General features: G+C 40.0%; 1 non-coding gene across 1 annotated transcript; it reads left to right on the top strand.

Annotated features, from left to right (window-relative positions):
• The first annotated feature begins 2,796 nt into the window (after nucleotides 1–2,796).
• Nucleotides 2,797–2,869, top strand: TRNAL-CAA (transfer RNA leucine (anticodon CAA)). Its single transcript has one exon. It is a non-coding gene; the product is annotated as a tRNA-Leu (tRNA).
• Nucleotides 2,870–8,112: the final 5,243 nt, after the last annotated feature.

Here is an 8,112-nt window from a genome sequence, read left to right as displayed (position 1 = left end):
TGAGCACACACACATATTTCACCAGAACTATGAAAAATAATTATTTCTTTACTTGTACTTATCCTTTCACATTTTAAGTCCAAAGGAAATCTGAATTATGTTTTTATTTCTTTTTTGGAATACCCTGTCATTTTCTGAAGATAGAAAATGACAGAAAAACAGAAACAAGAAAAAAGGAAGGAAAGAAGAAAAAGAGTGTCATTTCTCATTTAGATATTTGCAGAGTTTATAACAGTTACCTATTTAATTATTTAGGGTTAACTGCAGCAGACAGAATGACTCCGGAAAGTGGGTTTGACAGAGAGAACTGGGTGTTTACAATGTAGTCAAATGTGACTTCCAGTATTAGCTCCAACAAGTAAAGACCTTTGAAACTGTCTTTCTTGTTCTTACAACCAAACATAGTTGGAAAAAACCCGAAAACTAATGACTTTTGATTCGTCAGAGAACAAAGGGAAAGCAACCACTTGAAAATCTGAACAAACATGTGGATCCTGAGAGTCACAACCCAAATCTGTTTACCTGGAGCAGAAGCCCCTGGAGCCGTAAACTGGTAGGAAAACATAAATGTTATTTTAATGATTTGCTGGAGGCTGAGTGTAGATTCACATGAGACTGAGGAATTACTGGGGTCCAGTCTTAGCTGGGACTGCTACAGCCTCATAGTTTTTTTACCTCCAAGAACCACATCATGTTCCCAAAATAAAAAGCCAAAGTAATATCCTCTAGAGGGGCTTCCCTTGTAGCTCAGTTGGTAAAGAATGTGCTTGCAGTGCAGGAGACCCGGGTTTGATCCCTGAGTTGGGAAGATCCCCTGGAGAAGGAAATGGCAACCCACTCCAGTATCCTTGCCTGGAAAATCTCATGGACAAGGAGCCTGGTGGGCTGCAGTCCATGGGGTCGCAAAGAGTCGAGCATGACTGAGCGATTAACACTAACTAACTAATATCCTCTAGAGTCTCAGCAGGGGGAGGGAAAATATAGCACTTTAAAATACATCCACTGAAGTTGCCATAACAAAGGCCTACTCCCTAGGGGAAAAAACTTTACTAGAGCCTTAATCTCCCTGGAGAAATAATAACACTTCCAATTCAACCCTTCTAGCATTTTCTGTCTCACAATAGGGACATGGAGGGAAGGAACATTATTAAGGTCAAAGTCCAGGGACATTTAATCATAAGAATGTGAAATGAAATGTTCCCCCTCCACTATACCAACAGAGCTCTAGTTGACAGAATTATAAAATACAGACCCTTTCTTCAGTTTAATTCAACTCAGTTCAGTCCCTCAGTCATGTCCGAGCTCATGGATTGCAGCACTCCAGCCTTCCCTGTCCATCACCAACTCCCGGAGTTTACTCAAACTCATGTCCATTGCGTTGTTGATGCCATCCAACCATCTCATCCTCTGTCATCCCCTTCTCCTCCTGCCTTCAATCTTTCCCATCATTAGGGTCTTTTCGAATGAGTCAGTTCTTTGAATCAGGTGGCCAAAGTGTTGGAATTTCAGCTTCAACATCAGTCCTTCCAATGAATATTCAGGACTGATTTCCTTTAAGATTGACTGGTTGGATCTCCTTGCAGTCCAAGGGACTCTCAAGAGAGTCTTCTCCAATACCACAGTTCAAGCACATCAGTTCTTCAGCACTCAGCTTTCTTTATGGTCCAGTTCTCACATCCATACATGACTACTGGATAAACCATAGCTTTGACTAGGTAGACCTCTGTTGGCAGAGTAATGTTTCTGCTTTTTAATATGCTGTCTAGGTTGGACTTATCACTGCAGATGGTGACTGCAGCCATGAAATTAAAAGACGCATGCTCCTTGGAAGAAAAGCTATATCCAACCTAGATCCTTTCTTAGGAGCAGTACTTAAGAGAGCTCAAAGTCAATAGGGGAGGGCTTCCAAGGTAGCACAGTAGTAAAGAATTCACCTGCCAAGGCAGGACATGCAAGAGACATGGGTTCAATCCCTAGGTCAGAAAGATCCCCTGGAGCAGAAAATGGCAAACTATTCCAATATTTTTGCCTGGAAAATTCCATGGACAGAGGAGCCTGATGGGCTACAGTCCATGGGGCTACAGAGTCAGACACAACTGAGTGACAGAGCACAGTCAGAGAAGTCAGTAGAGGAAGAAATAAAAATAATCCACTCCTCACACTACAGGAATTTAAAGACTGGCACTTGTAGCTAGGGCAAACATTAAAGATAGCCCAAGTACAGGCGTATTCACATTGTAAAAAAAAAAAAGAAAAAGAACAATAAACAGAAACCTCAATTAAAGAGCTGGGAGACTGGATTAGACTCCCACATTCTGCAATGATATAGAGCCCAACAGGGAAAAGAAAGATTCCTTTTCTTTCCTGGCAGGGACACAGCCAGTGAAAGGTCATGGACTCTTTATTTATTATAGCTTTCCCCATTTCCTTTCCCCCTCTACAGAGGCATGCTCATTCCCTTGCTGGGTGGAGACATACATGCAATTTGCCATAGACACTGAATTGAAATTCTCTGCTGATTCTAAAAAAAAAAAAAAAAAAAAAAAATCCTTGCTGAAGAAATACCTGGCCATCTATTTACTTCAGGTAGACATTTTGGTGGCCTGTAGGGAAATGGGAAACAAGATTCCCGGAGGCTCTGGGGCTGGTAAGCAAAAGGTGCAGTATCCACAAATGAGTCAATTGTTACTGAATGCTTTTCTTGCTGACCCTAGTGTTTGAAGGTACACCTTTCTCCTGGATCTGAGCTCACATCCTCTTTGCATTTGAAGCTCTCTAGGCTTTATTTAGAGGGCTTCCCTGGTGGCTCAGAGGTTAAAGCATCTGCCTCAAATGCAGGAGACCCGGGTTCGATCCCTGGGTCAGGAAGATCCCCTGGAGAAGGAAATGGCAACCCACTCCAGTACTCTTGCCTGGAGAATCCCATGGATAGAGGAGCCTGGTAGGCTGCAGTCCATGGGGTCACAAAGAGTCAGACATGACTGAGCGACTTCACTCACTCACTAGGATTTATTTGAGATCTACTTTAGAGTTCCTGATTTCTGGTTAAGACCTTGTTTCATATGCTAGTACTTGTTTGGCACATCAGCCTGATTTTTAAATCAGGTTATTTCAAAAATTCTGGTTTGCATTTGGCCCACTCCTTCATGAATAGGGGTTGCTTCACTGAAACTGTGCTGATTCAGTCTTTGATGCATCCCTTTGAACAGGGGCTGTTCTCTTGAAACTGGCTGAAAAAGCCTTTGGCCTGGCTCCTCCAGGACTAAGCTGTTATCTTGGAATAGGCTGGGATTAGCTTGGGAATGGTGTGAATTGAGCTATTTGAGCTATAAGCTGTTTAAGGTACTTGAAAATTATTATTATTTTTTTAATTATTATTTATTATTATTTTACTCTGGAGGAAAAACCTCTGAGAAATAGGATCCCTGTTATCTAAATATTTTGAGGGCACTATCCCCCAAACACACATACCCAAGGAGTCTGGCTGATTTTATATTTATAACCCCCAATCCCTGAAGTCTTTCAGGACAGAGAGGGTGTGAGAATGGCCTGGAGTTTGCTCAAAGGGAGAGTACAGGTTCTGGCTTGCTATCAAGTAGAGTAAAGAAGGATCAGTGCTGATGTGTGCCACATTACTGCACTTCTCAGTTGGAGATGTGTGCCTACTAGTACATGCAGAGGCTGGGTACTGAAACTTAGGCTCTGTGGACAGAAACCAGAGAAAGGATTTGATTTGGCTATGCAAAGAGAGCTCAAAGGGCCTGGAGTATGATCAGGGGCACTACTGCTGGCACACACAGCACAGAGCACAGGTCTGCCATAGGAGCCACACTGTGACCCTGTTCATGCTGGGATGTGACTTGCTGGCAGTCAGCTTTGGGACTGTACATCTGCTGAGGATGCAGCTTACATTCCAGTCCATCATTAGCGCTTCCTCAGCATAGGTGGGTCCAGGAGCAGAGCCAGCAGCAGGGGATATTATTGGCACACACAGAAAATGGTGGGTAGCATCATAGTAGACATAGACATTCACATGTGAATGTCTCTGTGGACACACCCTGAGACATGTGATATGCCACAGCTTATCACATGCCACAGCTTCTTTACAGTGAAAGCACTTTGATTAGAGCACTTAGAACCAGACTTGGGAGCTTATACTCTAGTAACTGAGGCACAGACTCTGTTCCCAATAAATCTGTGACAGCCACAGAGCAAAGAGGAAACCCTGCCCAATATCCAGTTCAGGTTTTGGTCACCACAACACCAAAACACATTCCCCTTATAAAGGGGGAAACATCCAACACATTCAAAGGAAAGACATTTGAGGCATTCTTACCTAAAATAGCCCTTGCATCAAAATATTGGACTCACAAAGTCTAGTCAGGGACACTCAGAAAAAGTAAAACAGCCCTTCATGACAACTGTGGATAACTGTTTCTACTAAATTCATAGAATCAGAGATATTTAAATAAATTGAAAAGTTAGAAGAACCACTCTCAATTAAAAGAACAAGAGAAATCCCCTAGAATAACAAACAAAACAGACAACTCCAGTCTACTAGACCCTTAGTTCCAAAGGAGGTAACAAAATGCTAAAGGAATTAAGAAAGGTTATCAATGGAAGTGCAGATCACTGTACCAAGGACCTGGAAACTAAAAAGAGGAATCAATCAAAATGTCAACTCAGTTGATGAGAGAAATATATTGAGCTAAATAGATACCCAGCTACAAGGAGCCCAGAGAGTCTCAAACAAGATGAACCCTACAAACCCATAGCAAGACATCATAAATAAAATTGCACAAGTTAAAGATAAACAGAGGATTCCAAAGGCAGAAAGAAAACCAAAATTGTAAAGGAACCCCATAAGGTTATCAGCTGATTTCTCCACAGAACCTTTACAGGCCAGAAGGGAGTGGAATAATGTATTCAATATCCATAAAGAGAAAAACCTGTAACTTAGGATACTACACGCAGCAGGATTACATGGAAATATAAAATAGTACATTAAAATTACAAAATTTGGAGGAGGGGAGTTTAAAAAATGTAGCTATTTTAGAATGTGTTTGAATTCACATAATTATCAGATGAAGATCAAGTACATCTATTTATGGGTTAACATTTGAAAAGTGGAATAACAACAAATCAAAAACATACATAGGGTCACAGAAACCAAAAAGAAAGGAACTCAGGCAAAATACAAATGAAAATCATCAAACCACAAAACAAAAAGTAGAAGCAAGGAACAAAGAAGAATTAAAAAATCAATTAGAAAACAAGATTTAAAGTGGCAATAAATACATATTTATCGATAATTTCTTTGAATGCCAATGGAGAAAGTGCTCCAATCAAAAAAGAAAGAGTGACAGGTTAAATTAAAAAGAAAAAGAACCTGCAATATATTGCCTAAAAGAGATCCACACTAGGGTGAAAGACACACATAGTTTGAAAGTCAGGGAATGGAAAAATATATTTCATACAAATGGAAAAACAATAAAGAGTAAGTAGCAATAGTCACATCAGACAAAAAAGACTTAAAGTCCATAAAGAAAAAGGACAATATACAAAGATAAATGGATCAATATAAGAAGAGGATACTACACCCATTAAACTACATGCACACAATATAGGAACACCAAAATACATAAAACAAATACTAACAAACATAAAGAAATAAATTGATAGTAATACAATAGTAGGAGACTTTTGTTCTCACTGACATCAATGGACAGATCATCCAGACAGAAAATGAATGAGGCAACAGAAATCCAAAATGACATAATAGAACAGTGAATATAATCAATATCTACAGGAAACCACATCAAAAAAAAAAAAAAAAAAAAAGGAATACATATTCTTTTCAAGTGCATAAGGAACATTCTCTAGGACAGAGCACATATAAGGACACAGAACAAGACTCAACAAATTTAACAGAAATTATTTCAAGCATCTTTTCTAACCACAATGGTAGAACCTAGAAATTAGCCACAGAAAGAAAAACAAGAAAAAACTGATTATATGGAGACTAAACAACAATGGCACCCCACTCCAGTACTCTTGCCTGGAAGATCCCATGGACGGAGGGGCCTGGTAGGCTACAGTCCATGGAGTCGCTAAGAGTCAGACACGACTGAGTGACTTCACTTTCACTTTTCACTTTCATACACTGGAGAAGGAAATGGCAACCCACTCCAGTGTTCTTGCCTGGAGAATCCCAGGGACGGGGGAGCCTGATGGGCTGCCATCTCTGGGGTCGCACAGAGTCGGACATGACTGAAGTGACTGAGCAGCAGCAGCAGCAGCAGCAAACAACATCAGTTCAGTTCAATTCAGCCGCTCAGTCGTGTCCGACTCTTTGCGACCCCATGAATCGCAGCATGCCAGGCCTCCCTGTCCATCACCAACTCCTGGAGTTCACTCAGACTCATGTCCATTGAGTCAATGATGCCATCCAGCCATCGCATCCTCTGTCATCCCCTTCTCCTCCTGCCCCCAATCCCTCCTAGCATCAGAGTCTTTTCCAGTGAGTCAACTCTTTGCGTGAGGTGGCCACAGTACTGGAGTTTCAGCTTTAGCATCATTCCCTCCAAAGGAATCCCAGGGCTAATCTCCTTCAGAATGGACTGGTTGGATCTCCTTGCAGTCCAAGTTATTCTCAAGAGTCTTCTCCAACACCACAGTTCAAAAGCATCAATTCTTCAGCAATCAGCTTTCTTCACAGTCCAACTCTCACATCCATACATGACCACTGGAAAAACCATAGCCTTGACTAGATGGACTTTTGTTGGCCAAGTAACGTCTCTGCTTTTCAATATGCTATCTAGGTTGGTCATAGCTTTCCTTCCAAGGAGTAAGCATCTTTTAATTTCATGGCTGCAGTCACCATCTGCAGTGATTTTGGAGCCCAGAAACATTAAGTCTGGCAGTGTTTCCACTGTTTCCCCATCTATTTCCCATGAAGTGATGGGACCAGATGCCATGATCTTCGTTTTCTGAATGTTGAGCTTTAAGCCAACCTCTTCACTCTCCACTTTCACTTTCAAACAACATATTACTTACTATGAAACCAATGCATCATCACTGAAATCAAGAGGAAATCAGAAAATATCTAGAGACAAATAACAATGAAAGCAGAACCTTACACAATCTATGAGATGCAGCAAAGACTGTTCTGGGAAATTCATATGAATACAGGACTTCTTGAAAACAAAGGAAAGATTGCAAGTAAACAACTTAATCTACTACCTAAAAGAAATTGCAAAATAACAAACAAAGCCCAAAGTCAGCAAAAGGTAGGAAGTAAGAAAGATCAGAGTGGAAATAAATAATATAGAGATTAAAAAGCTAATAGAAAAGATTAATAAAAGCAATAGCTGGCTTTTCAGGAGGATAAACAAAATCAGAAAACCTCTAGCCAGGCTCATCAAGGAGACAGAAAAGAGAATTTAAAAGAACAAAGTAAGAAATAAGAGATGAGAAATAGTAACCAATACTGCAAAAAGTACAAAAAAATCATAGAAAATACTATGAACAGTTATATGCCAACAAGTTGGACTACCCACGGGCAAGTTTCTGGAAACATAAGTTTGCCAAAGATGAATCAAAAAGAAAGACAATTTAAAGAGACTGATCACCAGAAGTGAATTAAAAACAAACAAACAAAAAAAAAACAAAACAAAACTCCATGTGTACAATACATGTGATACAACACATCAATAAATGAACAGATGAAAACCACATGATTATTTCAATAGATGCAGAAAAAGCATTTGATAAAATTCAACATTCATTCATGATTAAAAAAAGAAAACCCTCACCAAAGAGGATACAGAATTAATGTATCTCAACATAATAAAAGCCATTTAAGGGTTTATGGCAAGCCCACAGCAAATATAATACTCAATGTTTAAAGGCTGAAAGCATTCCCACTAAATTTTGGAACAAGACATGGATGCCCACTATCAACACCTCTATTCAACATAGCATTGGAAGTCTAAAGACACAGAAGTCAGACAAGAAAAAGAAACAAAATGTATCCACATGGAAAGGGAAAAGGTAAATCTGTCATTCTATGCAGATGACATAAAACTGTATAGAAAATTCTGAAGATTCCAG

Source organism: Bubalus kerabau, chromosome 2 (assembly GCF_029407905.1).
Source record: "Bubalus kerabau isolate K-KA32 ecotype Philippines breed swamp buffalo chromosome 2, PCC_UOA_SB_1v2, whole genome shotgun sequence".
NCBI classification, from domain to species: Eukaryota; Metazoa; Chordata; class Mammalia; order Artiodactyla; family Bovidae; genus Bubalus; species Bubalus kerabau.
The sequence above is the reverse complement of the archived record's forward strand: the minus strand, read 5'-3'. Positions and strand labels throughout refer to the sequence as shown.